The sequence below is a fragment of the Tasmannia lanceolata genome, unplaced genomic scaffold (assembly GCF_043159265.1).
Source record: "Tasmannia lanceolata isolate RefF3 unplaced genomic scaffold, GAP_Taslan_0.1 ptg000023l, whole genome shotgun sequence".
In the NCBI taxonomy this organism is placed as follows: domain Eukaryota; kingdom Viridiplantae; phylum Streptophyta; class Magnoliopsida; order Canellales; family Winteraceae; genus Tasmannia; species Tasmannia lanceolata.
In genome coordinates, this window is record NW_027518700.1 from 28095359 (window position 1) to 28109685 (window position 14327).

The window sequence follows — 14327 nt, forward strand, 5'->3', positions numbered from 1 at the left end:
TTCCGCCTTTTGTTAGTGTGTGAAGGTCCACATAACAATTTTTTTCTTGCTTGTTACTGCGTGAGGGTTCCGCATAACAAATCTTCCCTGTGGTTAGCGTGTGAAGGTTCCACCTAACCAAATCTCCCGTTAGTGCGCGAAGGTCCCGCCTAACTAAAAATTCTATTTTCAGGGCGTGAAGGGTCTGCCTGATTATTCCAGCCTCATTTTCAGTGCGAGTGGGTTCCGCCTGATTGTTCAAAGTCCAAATTGCCATTCAATAAAAATATGATCCCTTTTGTATCTTTTCATTTCAAATATCGGGCCGATCAAAATGTGTTGTCTCTTCAGCTTTGGCATTCGTGCGACAAGCGCCCTCTGCCAAAGAGGGGCATCTGTAGACACCCCATTTTGACCGGATCATTTTCCCCAAAATCGAATAAATTCTCGAAATAGAATAAAATCCCAATCCTGAAGTTGAGTCGAGATCCTGGAACCGAATCTCAAAATTTTCGAAAAATCAAACCCGAAAACCCTAAAAATGCCCATTTCCATATTTTGGAAATCGTTTGAAAGCCTGGGTGATCTTTGAACCCCATTGGCATCCTCCGTTCAATTGCCCTGATCCTCTATCTCATTTTCGCAAAAATTTGAAAGAGTTATAAAATACCCGTGAGTTTTGGTATTAACGTTCTCCCATTTTTGGTACCACTAAGCTCCAAATAGCATTTTCGCTAGCCCATCGTGATTCTCATCTCGGTGTTCAAAAAAATTTGTCAATGGTCATCACCGTTCCCAAGGTGCCCTGTAAGAGGATATCATGAAGAAAAGACAAGTCGAGTTTGTGCAAAAATCAAAATATGGTTCTGTCAATATCATTCCCCCCTTTCAAGCGTAGAAAGTACGTTAAAAAAGGTTGTCCATGGAAGAAAGAGAGGGCAAACATATGTTTCTCTTTATAAAAAAGGGGTGGGATAGCCGAGCGCGGGTGCCCATTAAAGCAAATAAAAAAGGGGGTAATAGGGATGTTGATAAAAATGTAAAATCCTCCTCTCAGGAGGGCATTTTTGGAAGCTTGCATTTCTTTCTCTACAAGCCACAAGCATAGGCCATCAGATCAAAGAGGTGAAGTGTAGGGCTCAGATCATCTAGAATGTTCTAGGTTTTAGGGTTTCTAGGGGGGCATTAAGGCTAAAAGAGAGAGATGGACGGTTGAGATGAGAAGGGAATGAAATGGACGGCTCAGATTAGGAGGAGGGTTTTAACCCTAGCTATAAAAAAATAGAAATCTCGTGGGTAAGAGAGGAGGCCGAAATTTTTCTAAAGAAAAAATAGAGAGGGAGCTGAGCGAGAAAAAACCTCTTCCTTGCCTACCACCACCATCCTCAAGTCCACCACCTCCTTCGAAAACCACCACCACCGGCCATCTTCTCCGGCCTCACTCCGACATCCTCCACCCATACCACGACCCCCATCCTCCACCATCACCATCTACATCACAGCCACCCAGACTTATAAAACCCAAACCCATTTCATTTGCATCTTCTTCTCGACCCAAACCAGCCACCAACTACCATCGCCACCCATGCTGTGAGTGGCACCATTTCGAGAGTTCCTTGGTAGAGCTCTCCTTCACATTGTGGAGATCTTAGAGGACCGACGGGGGACCTCGTGTCCCTCGCCACATTCGTCATCGGGATCGGGGTCCACACAATTAAAAGCATATGGTGCATATAGTCAATTGAATAGATAATCAATTTCAAACTTCTCCCCCTTTTGTCATCGACAGAAAGGGTGTACTAAAAAGTAAAGCAATTTAGGAGTAGATGAAGATTGAGTTAGGTACTCCCCCTAAATCAATGCTTATGGTATAAAAATATATAACCAAGTAATGCACATATACCTGTTCATGATCGAGATGTTGACAAATGTCAAATTGTTAGGTATTCTTAATTAAAGTGAAGGTACCTCTCCAACTTAGAAAACTAAGAAGGCTAAGAGTACCAATTGAGTGATTTTTAAGATTAATATTTGACATCTCATTCATGCAGATACTACCAAATAAGGATGATATATATAAATACTATAGAGATAAGTTGGTGAAAGGCACAGAGTATTTATTTGGCAATTTCTTTGACTTGTTCCGCACTCCAAATGTTTAAGGCACTTCTGATATAACATATTCTATCATCACTAAGGGGTTTTGTAAAGATATCCACTAATTGTTCTTCAGTGTTGATATATTTTAAGCAAATATCCCCTTTTTGTGAGTGATCTCTAATGAAGTGATGCCTAATCTCAATATGTTTTGTTCTAGAGTGTTGTATGGGGTTCTTTGTCAGACTTATAGCACTAGTATTGTCACATTGGATGAGAATATTTTCCATTTTAATTGCGTAGTCCATCAATGTGCTTTTCATCCATAGGACTTGTGCACAGCAAACTCCAGCTGCCACATATTCTTCTTCTGTTGTGGACAGAGCTACTGAATTTTGTTTCTTGCTAAACCATGAAACAAGTGATTTGCCCAAGAATTGACAAGTCCCACTAGTGCTTTTCCTATCTACTCTACATCCAGCAAAATCTGCATCTGAATATCCAATGAGAGTGAAGGCAGATGATCTTTCATACCGTAGTCCCAAACTTTGGGTTCCTCTTAAGTATTTGAAGATCTTCTTGACTACCGATAGGTGAGACTCTTTTGGATCCGATTGAAATCGAGCACAGAGACAGACAGTAAACATAATGTCTGGTCTGCTGGCTGTCAAATAGAGTAAGCTACCTATCATACCCTTATACATCTTCTGGTCCACAGATTTGCCAAATTCATCATTTTCTAGCTTAGCAGTAGTACTCATGGGAATTCTTGATGTCTTACTGCTATCCATTCCATACTTCTTTAATAACTCCTTTGTATATTTTTCTTGATTTAAAAATATTCCATTTTTGTATTGTTTAATTTGGAGTCCCAAGAAGTAGGTTAACTCACCCATCATGCTCATTTCAAATTCATTTTTCATTAGAGTTGCAAATTCATCACACATTTTTTTATTAGTTGAGCCACAGATGGTATCATCCACATAGATCTGGACAAGGAGGATATCTTGATTTTCTCTTTTGATAAATAATGTTTTATCCACCTTTCCCATCTCAAAACCTTTTTCAACTAAGAAAGTGCAAAGCCTCTCATACCAAGCTCTAGGAGCTTGCTTCAACCCATATAAGGCTTTATCAAGCCTGAAGACATGATTTGGGTGTTTGAAGTCTTCAAAACCTGGAGGTTGCTCAACATACACTTCCTCTTGGATATAGCAATTTAGGAAGGCACTTTTGACATCCATTTGATATAGTTTAAATCCTTTATGAGATGAATATGCCAAGAGTATCCTAATAGCTTCCATACGGGCAACAGGAGTAAATGTCTCATCATAGTCTATTCCCTCCTCTTGATTGTACCCTTGGGCTACAAGCCTAGCTTTATTTCTAGTGATAATTCCATTCTCATCCAATTTGTTTCTATACACCCATCTCGTGCCAATGACTAGATGATCACTAGGTCTAGGCACTAGCCTCCACACCTTGTTCCTTTCGAATTGACTCAATTTTTCTTGCATAGCCAACAACCAATATTCATCATTTTCGGCTTCCTTGATCGTCTTAGGCTCCAATTCGGATAGGAACGCCAAGTTATTGCTCACACTACGATAGTATGATCTAGTTCTTACTGGTGATGTGGCATCACCTAAAATTTGGAATTCAGGATGATCTACCAATATTCTCCTATCCCTAGGTAATGAGTCATCTTCTTCATTTTCTACTTCCTCACTAGGCAATGTATTACTTGTAGATGCATGGGGAGAGCACTTAACTTAGGTAAGAGATGTTCATTAGGTTCATCCTCATCATGTGGCATTTCTTGAGGTGTTGGCTCTCTCTCATCAAATGTCACATGCATGGATTCTTCTACAACTAAGGTTCTTCTATTAAATACTCTATATGCTTTGCTATGTGAAGAATACCCTAAGAATATGCCATCATCCGACTTCTTATCAAATTTGTGCAAATTATCTTTAATGTTTAAGATGAAGCATTTACATCCAAACACTCTAAAATAGCTTATATTTGGTTTCAAGTTTTTCCAAAGCTCATAAGGTGTTATCTTTGAAATTGGCCTTATATATACCCTATTTATGATATAGCAAGCGGTGCTAATCGCTTCCGCCCAAAAATATCTAGGGAGATCATTTTCATGCAACATAGTTCTAGCCATTTCTTGGAGGGTTCGGTTCTTTCTTTCTACAACCCCATTTTGTTGAGGTGTCATAGGTGCGGAAAAATTGTGTTTGATGCCATGTTCATTACAGTAAGTATCAAAATGTACATTTTCAAATTCCATTCCATGGTCACTTCTAATGTAAGATATGGCAATACTTTTTTCATTTTGTATTTGATTACACAAATTAAGGAAGTTTTCATAACTTTCATCTTTATGTGCTAAAAATATGACCCATGTAAATCGTGAGTAGTCATCCACGATGACAAACACGTACCTCTTTCCACCTAAGCTACTTGTCTTCATTGGTCCAAAAAGGTCCATATGAAGTAGTTGCAAGGGGTAGGTGGTTGAAATCATATTTTTAGGGGCAAATGAGCTTTTAATTGTTTTCCTAATTGACAAGTTCTACAAATGTGATCTTTGGTGTATTTGAACTTAGGCAATCCTCTAACAATTTCTTTTGAGGAGAGGGTCGAAATGAGATCCATCCCGGCATGACCCAGCCTCCTATGCCACAACCAAGAGTCTTCACTAATGGCATTAAGACAAGTCACATTTTGGAATCTAAGATCATCTAGTCCAATAGAGTAAATGTTATTGTCTCTAGAACCTATGAATTTTACTCTTCCATCTATCTTATTTTTAACAATGCATTTGTCGGGGTTGAAGACTACTTCAAATCCATTATCACATAATTGACTAATGCTAATAAGATTATGGGATAAGCCATCAACATAAAGCACATCATGTATGGGAGAGGTAGAGTTACCTATGGTGCCTTCTCCTTTGACCTTTCCTTTCTTATCATCTCCAAAGGTAACGTCTACACCATCCTTGAGTGATAGGGATGCAAATTGAGTGAGGTCTCCGGTCATATGTCTAGAGCATCCACTATCAAGGTACCATGTGTTCTTCTTGTTATGGCTTTTAAGGCATACCTACATATGAATAGGCAAGTGAGATCCTTTAGGTACCCAAATCTTCCGAATCTTGCTGTGTTCATTTATTTTCACTTTAGAGTTCAATTTGATTTTGTCTTGTTTAGCATGCAAGCAAGCAACTTTATAATGACCTTCTAGACCACAATAAAAATAAATTTTGGTACCACTAGAAGAAGCCTTTACAAGTTTTTTTTTATAGTTTGATATTGTAGTATTCCATTTATGTCCAAGTCCGCTTTTATCATGTGACATTCTTTGAATATTAACAAGCCTATCCAATTTCAATGAACTATTTTCAAATTTTTCAAAAAGTTTCTTTAGTTCATCATATTCAAAAGATAGTTTACCATTTTCATGCTTTAGCTTGTTGTTTTCAATAGAAAGTTCTTGTCGATTTTCATTCAAAATCTTAATGGTAGCATTTAACTCATGAATTTCAACTTTATATTTTTCATTTTCATCATCTAAAAATTCATGGTCTTTCTTTAACCAACCAAACTCTTTTGTCATGTTAGCAAGAGAATTTTCAAGTGATGCATTTTTATCAAATTCAAACTCAAGTTCATCATGTGCATTTTGCAAGGAATCTAGAACTTCTTTTAAGACAATGACATCATTTAAAGTGTTTACCTCTTTCTTGTCGTTTGTTGAGGCCATGAAGCAAACGTTTCTTGCTATCAAGCAATCTTCACCATCATTTTGTTCGCCTTCGCTTTCAATTTCCTCATCCCATGTGGCGGTCATTCCTTTCTTGCCTTCTCTTCTCTTGAAGCGGTTGTTTGAAGAAGGCTCATTGTTGAGTGGACAATCTGGGCGAATGTGTCCAAGCTTCTTGCATCCATAGCATCGGGGTTGAGACGATCCATCACTGAGCTCTTCTCTCTTCTTGAATGGAGGATTGATCCTTCTATTTTTCATGCCTCCTATGTTCCTTTGCAAGAATTTGATCCTTCTTGTTAGGAGGGCAACTTCATCTTCCATGTCTTCCTTTGTATCTTCATTGTCACCTACATTACAAGCAAAAGCAACTCCTTTTCCTTTTTCAATTTTAGTTTCAATTTCGGGTGCTTTTGTTTTGAAAATCATTTTATGGGTTATCAAGGACCCTATTAGTTCATCTAGGTTCAATGTATTCATGTCCTTGGCTTCGGTGATTGCGGAGGTTTTGGATTTCCATGACAAAAGTAGGGATCTAAGGATTTTGGTCACTAGATCTCTATTTGAAAATTGTTTTCCAAGTCCCCTTAGTCCATTTACAAGGTTAGTGAATCTAGTGTACATGTCGGCAATTATTTTATCGGGTGTCATTTGAAAGAGTTTATATTGCCGAAATAGATGGTTCATCTTAGATTCTTTGACTTGGTTGGTTCCCTCATGGGTGACTTCTAAGGTGTCCCAAATTTCCTTAGCCGAATTCAAATTAGACACTCTATTGAATTCTCCGGGAGACAAAGCACAAATAAGGGAATTCATGGCTTTGGCATTATAATTTCAAGCTTGTTGTTCGGCTTCGGTCCAATCATTTAGATTTCTTGTGGGTAATGTATATTCATTATTGATGGCTCTCCACATTTGGTAATCTTGGGTTAAGAAGATTTTCATTTTAGTTTTCCAAAAACCATAGTTTGTTCCATCAAAATAGGGTGGCCTAGTGTTTGAGTAACCTTCATGGTGTTGAGGATGGTTTGCCATTTTTTTTTTGAATCTTTACTCTAGACCGGTTAGGGTTTTAAAAATTAGAGACGAGGCTCTGATACTAATTGAAATAAACAAGAGGGGGGTGAGTTGATTTTAACACTTAATGAGCCCTTTTGAAAATTAATTATAAACCCTAATTTGAATTTTTTTCTCTTGATTGAATTTTTTGGTTAGTGCAAATAAGATTGAAAGACAAAGTGAAATGTTAAACCAAAAAGAATGAAAGTGCAAGATAATGGAAGAGACACACCGATGTATAATGGTTCGGGCAAAGCCCTACTCCACTCTTCTTAAGATCGTCCTTAAGGATTTTCACTATGCGAGACCTCCATGATGCCCGGCTCTGAGGCGGTTACACTTCCAATGGATATTAAATGAGGATGCCCTTACACCTTTACAATGACTCTCCTTCTTCGCCGAGTTCTAAGCGATTGCTCTCTAGGGAATTTAGATAGGATGCCCTTACACCTTTACAAGAATTAGAAGGGAGATAGCTTGGCTTCTTCTTGAAAGCTTGATGCTCTTTGTAGTCTCGTGATTGCTCTTCAATGATGGTTGCAAGTGATAGCTCTAAATCCAAACTCAATAGATTTGCAAGTGCAAGGCAAGTTTGGAAAAAACAAAATCTTAAGCTTGAAAGGGTTGCAAGTTTGCTTGAATGCTTAAGGGAGTTTTTCAAATGATCAAGAGAGAGGAAATAATCCTCTTGTATGAGTATATATAGTCTCTTGCAAAAATATGACTGTTTGGGCTTAAGAAAATTAAAAACCAATTTTTAAATCAAATCCCAACGGCTCTTTTTTGAGCTGTCACGAGGTTCTCGGAGTTCCGAGAAACATTCTCGGAGTTCCGAGAGAACGGCCAGAAGAAGAAAATATTCTACTGGACCATTTCTCGGAGTTCCGAGAAAATGGCCAGAAGCTACTGGACCATTTCTCGAAGTTCCGAGCTCGGAGCTCCGAGAAAAATCTCGGAGTTCCGAGTAGCCTACAAATTAGCAGATTTTTATTTTTAATTGCTTGTTTGATTTTTGGCTTTTAGAACTCAAATCCTATGATAATTTTAGAATGTTTATGAGGGTCCCAACATGATGGTCCACCACATAACCATTCACTAAACCTTTAAAGTTCTTAAGTGTGTTTGAAAAACTCTTTTAAAATACTTTGCCTTGTCTTGGAAATCTTCCGAGAAAATTTCTCGGAGTTCCGAGAAAATGGCCAGAAGCTACTGGACCATTTCTCGGAGTTCCGAGGGAACTCTCGGAGTTCCGAACTCGGAGCTCCGAGAAAAATCTCGGAGTTCCGAGAAGCCTACAAATTAGCAGATTTTTATTTTTTATTGCTTGTTTGATTTTTGGCTTTTAGAACTCAACTCCTATGATAATTTTGGAATGTTTATGAGGCTCCCAACATGTTGGTTCACCACATAACCATTCACTAAACTTTTAAAGTTCTTAAGTGTGTTTGAAAAACTCTTTTAAAATACTTTGCCTTGTCTTGGAAATCTAAAGAGAAATGATGTACAATGATACCTATGTAACCTTCAACTTCTCTTTAGTCTTGGTCTTCAATTGATCTTCCATCTTGTGAATGCTTGCTTGAGAGATGATGTGAGCTCCACTTAGCTCCTTTGACTCTTGTTGGGTACATCTTCAAGCATGACCGTGTAGTGTGTTGGTTTCTTCAATGATCAATCCTATCTTAAACACAACACTTCAAGGCAAATTGATTAGTATTCAATAACACAATCAATTATGTTTAGAATCATCAAAACAAGATAGGAGAGTAGACCCTTGGGCTTACAAAAACCTAAGAGATTCTAAAAAATAGCAGGTTTTTTCCCTTGATTGGAAACTCGAATTCTTATTTTTCAAAGATCAACGGAACCCCCTAGAAACCTTCAGGATTTCGAATCAATTTCAAAACACCTAAAATGCAAGAACGCTTGACCTAACGCGGAAGACCGACTCAAAACTCAATGAAACTACTAAATCATTTGCTTTTGAAAGTGTAGCAAGATGGGGGTGTCTACACCTTTGACTAAGGTACTTTCCATAAGGAGTTTATCACTTAAGGAAGATTTTTCATCTAGCTCATTCTTCAAGTTTCCAAAGTCCTTGGTTATATTTTGAAGAGACTTCTTTAATTTTTGATTTTTGGAAACTTCAAGAAGTAGTGCTTCCTTAACTTCTTGACATGTGTCTATTAGTTCATTCGTAGTAGGCTTTTCATTTTCATTATCACTTTCACTACCACTACTACTATCACTATCACTACTTGGAACAAAAGAGTCTAAGATTTGACTTACATTGAGTTTGGAGGGATCACTTGCCATATAGCATACAAAATTAGACTTCTCATCTCCACTTGAGTTGATTTGCGATGTGTCGTTCAAGCCAATTCACTTGGTAGTGAAGCTCTTCTTCTTGTCATCTTTTCCTCTTCTTCTATCCGAGTCCTTTACCAAAGGGCATTTGGGACGAATGTGTCCCTCTTTGTCACATTCATAGCATCGAACCGGTTTATCATCATTTTCTCTTCTTCTTCTATCTTTATCTCTCTTTGGAGAGTTGCTCCTTCCAGAGCTCCTATTCTACCTATTGAATCTCTCAAATCTAGGGATCTTTTTAGTGAGAAGAGCCATTTCCGAAGTTAAGTTCTCAATATTAACTCTCTCTCACTATCTTCTTCTTCACTGTCTACCTTGGTTTTGAAAGCCACATCCTTCTTCCTTGATTCTTCCTTCTTTCCTTTTCTTTTACTCTTCCTCTTCTTCATTTTCATCTCATGAGTGATGAGGTTTCCCATGAGGTCATTGAGTTCAAGGGTATCCAAGTTCTTTGATTGTTCAACCGCCGTAATCATTGGATCCCAAGAGTCCGGGACGCATCTAAGGAGTCTTTGAACCAACTCATAGTTTGTGTAAGTTTTTCCTAAAGCATTCAACTCATTAATGTTGTTAGTAAACCTTGTAAACATGTCGGAGATAGATTATCCTTCATGCATTTCAAATGCCTCTAAATCACTAATTAACATATTTACTTTTGATTTTTTGACTTGAGTTGTCCCTTCATGGGTTGTGTCAAGGTTGGTCCAAATTTTCCTTGCCGTGTAACAATTCAAGACCCTATTGAATTCTTTGGGAGATCGTGCACAAAATAGTAGTGTCATTCCCTTAGCATCCAATTGTGCCTTTTTCTTGTCCGCGACACTCCAAGTCTTCCTTTCTGTGGTAGGTTCTACATACCTTTCTTCAATTAGCTCCCACATTTCAAACTCTATGGATTTTAGATAAAAAGCCATTCTTATTTTCCAATATCTGTAGTTTAAACCCTTGAAATACGGAGGTCTATTTGAAGCTTCACCTTTGGCATAGCCGGAAGGGGCTGCCCGAAAGGGATTGGATGAGGAGGGGCTATTTGTTGCCATGAATCTTTCTCTTGTAGTAAAAAATCTATATAAGAGCCTTTAGCTCTGATACCAAATGAAATCCCAAATGGTAACAACCAAGAGGGGGGTGAATTGGGTATTTTAAAAATTTTCTACTTAAAATGCTAGGGCAAATGAGATTTACCTAATTATTTCTAACCCTTGTGCAAATTATTTTCAAATAGAAAAGGAAAGAGATTACCAATCACACCATAAGAAAAGAGAGAAAGGGAGCAGGGAGACTACACGGCGATTTATAGTGGTTCGGTCACAACTTGACCTACTCCACTACACAAGTACTAGGTCTTTTCTTGGGATTTCTCCACTATAGTGAGACTCCTCAACGGTGCCTCACAAAGCGTTAGAAATAATCACCACCTCCACAAGGGGACACACCCTTGTACACAATCCGCCTCCGAGGACGTTCTTCTTCGTTGCACCATCGCCTTGAAGAAAGAAACTCCTCTTTCGATCTCCAAAAGAAAGAAGGAAAAGAAATAAAAGCTCTCAAGCATCTTTAAGGCATATACAACTCTCAAGCTCACAATATTCTCACAATGATTGAAACTAAATGCTTGGAGAGATCCTCTTGACAAGAAATGAATGCAAATTTAAACGCACAAGAGGAAGAAGAAGATTCCTTTTGGTTTTCAAAGAAGAAAGCTCTAGGGTTTGAATAATCAATGTTTAAAAGGTGTAAAAGAAGGTCTTTGATGTTGTTTAAATAGCCCAAGTTCATTTATCACCGTTCAGGGGCAAAACCGTAATAAACTGGGTAGGTATACCTACGCTGCGCAGGCCCTAACGGCTCTTTTACCAGACCGGCGTGGTCGACCGAGCTACAACGGTCGCCCGCCCTTATCGGATGTCCTTTTTTATTTTCAAAATTTAAACCGCCGCGGTCGACCGGGGTCACCGCGATCGCCTGTCGAGGGCTACCTCTTTGATAAAAATTTGGGCTCAAAATATTCCGAGGTCGATCGGCTCGTCGCGGTCGTCTGCCAAGACCTTCCTACATGTTTTCTGGTTTCCAGAAGACCAATCCGCAGTCGTCCGGAGTGACCCGGTCAACCGGCCCTCTTAATTTCGGAGGTTGCTGGATTTCCATCAAGCCTTCCGCGGTCGCCCGGCCCTATGTTAAAAGCTTGGTTTTAAAAGTTTGATCTAAGGGACTTTGGGCCATGGTCTTTAGGCTTTGTACATGTGTTTTCAAATACCTTTTATGAGTTGTAAAGATAAGTTTCAAAGAGTTTTGAAAACACTAACTCATGTAAACACTAAATGCCAAAAGGACTCCAATGCATTCTAAACTATGTGAACCTTGAGTCTTCTTGATCTTCAATCTTCTTGGGCGCTTGCATGAACTTCTTCTTGTCTTCAGATAGTCTTTAACCTTGTCCTTGCGCTTGTGGTTCCCTTGAATCTTTGATAGACCACCAAGACTTGACTTTCACCAAAACTAGCCCGGTTCTTCTAGCTTCAGGTGTTGACATGAATGAAACCTGTCTAAATTACAACACTCGAGAAGCCATTAGCAAACTACCATCAATTTGGGTTTGTTGATCATCAAAACAAGAGAGGAATGTATCCTTGGGCTTACACTGAACCACTATACATCGTTGCATAGTCTCGTTACTCTTCTTCATGGTTTAAAATTTCGGTTTCGGTACCGATTTCGGACCCCTGAAATTTTGAAATTTCTACTGAAATTCTGAAATTTCAGTCAATTTGGTAATAATTTAAAATGCTTATTTAATTCATTCCGTCGGCGGAAATTTTGTAACATTTATTTTATTTTTTTTAAATTGCATTTTCTCAAAATTTCGGATTGAAATTCTCGAAATTCAGAAATTTCGGACCAAAAATTTGAAATTTCGGCCGAAATTTGAAAATTCGCCAAATTTCGGTTTCGGTCAAATTTCCGTACGAAATTTCGGATTTCGGTCGAAATTTAAAACCATGCTCTTCTTCCCCTCTCTCTCATGGTGTATTGGTAAGTCTTTCTTTTTACTTGCAATATAATATTTTTGAACAATGGTTAGAACTACTTAGATTAATTTAATAATCTCTTGTAGTTTAAAGAAAAATTTTAAAAACACCCAATTCACCCTCCTCTTCTGTTGCTGTAGACACCCCATTATGACCGAACCCCTTTGCACCTTGTTTTGAACAGAAACCTTTCAAATCTTTGAATTAGTGTTCCAAATGTTACCATAGAGTAAGTTAGGATCCCAGGTAGGTCTCCACAAATTTTTTAGAAAAATCGGACAAGAATTGCTTAATAAGGCGAGCATGGCTCGTTGTGTAGTGTAGTGTGGTCCAATAGATGGTGGGGCATTCATTAAGGAGGTGTAATTACTAATTTCATGCACAATAGCAATAGGGGCAATATTCATTTCATTTTCTTACCTAAGCCACCCCTTTGTGAAGCTAAAAGATCCATAGGACACTAGATGGAGGGGTGTATTATCACCATGAGTGGCTGTCCAAGATGAAAAGGGAATCAAAATGTTATATTTTTTTTATTTCCCTTGATCCCTTGAACACCCCCTGTATACGTGAGAGGAATAGCCATAATACACTAAGAGGGGCTTCCCATGGAAAGTAGGGGGCGAAATGTCATTTTCTCCTTAAAGAGAATCGATCAAGGCATTAGAGGGGAGGACTCATATTCGTAAAAAAAAAAAAATACAGAGCACGTGAGAGAGGAGGAAAAAGGAAAAACCATAACCCTAACTCCAAGCCCTAGTTTCCTCCTTCGTTTCACTATCAAACCCTAACTTCCGATCATCTCCATCTTCTTCGGCGGGATGGCTGGAGCTCCGGCTGGCCTTGATTTCTAACTCTTCATCAGTTATACCTTCTCCTTTTGATTTGATCCATCAAAAACCTTCAAATCTGACCTTTGTAGCCCTTAAAACCCAAACTCTCTAAAAACCTAGATCTACTCATGTTCTTCTCTAAAAAATCCTTAAGGATTCAATTTAAATCATTTCCTAGCCTCTTTAAATCTAATTTGGAGTTACAAATCAAAGGTCAGAGCTCAAAACCTGCTATCCACTTCACAATTCCTTCATTTTCTTTGCCCTAACCTCTTCTTAGTATTATTCTTACAATTTGTAAACCCTAACCTTAGATCTGGTGCCTCATCATCTTTAATTTGAGTTGTTGCTCTTTAGAATTCAGATTTTCTTATTGCTTCGGTACAAAAAGAATCAAAGATCAAATCAAAAGAGGAAGAGCTTCAGATTAGAAGAGAATAAAAGATCTATGAAAGAGAGAGAGAGAGAGAGAGAGAGAGAGAGAGAGAGAGAGAGAAGACCTTGAAAGAAGACATTAGTAGAGGAATTCTTCTTTTTTCTAAGGACAGCAAGGTTCGATTCAGAGAAGAAGATAAAATCAGAATCAAGCATCTAGCATCATCAGATTCTTCATTTTTCTTTTTTGTGCTTCGAATCAAGGTAATTTCTCAGGTAATTTTTTCTTTTCTTTCAGATTTGATTAAGCACATGACAATAACGTTGAGGTTATTTATAAATCTGGTGAGACTCATCTAGTTTAGGGAAGTCCATCTGAGAATTGGTTAACGTTGGTCACCTGATGGTTGTGCCATGATGCTTGTTACCTTGTCTAGTTCAGTTCACTTCTTCATATGCACTTTCACATTCCTTTGAGTTCACAAGCACATATATATAACATAGATGAAATGCTATAGAAATAAAGATGGGGATGTAGAAAAGTTTTATGACTAAGGAATGAGTTTGTGCAGTAGGTATTCCTTCAAAGGGATAGTATAGGCATAAAAATGGTGGTAGTGCTATGTTTTGATATTGTTTGTAGACTATTTTGAGGTTAGAAATATAAATTTCGCAATGCCTGTAGAGTTGTAAAACTTGAGACATAACTGGTCAATTGGAGTTCAGAGCTAGGTACCTATAGTTCTGAGCAAGTAATATGTTGTCATAAAATCTGAACTAGTTTGCATAAAACCTAAACAAATTGGCA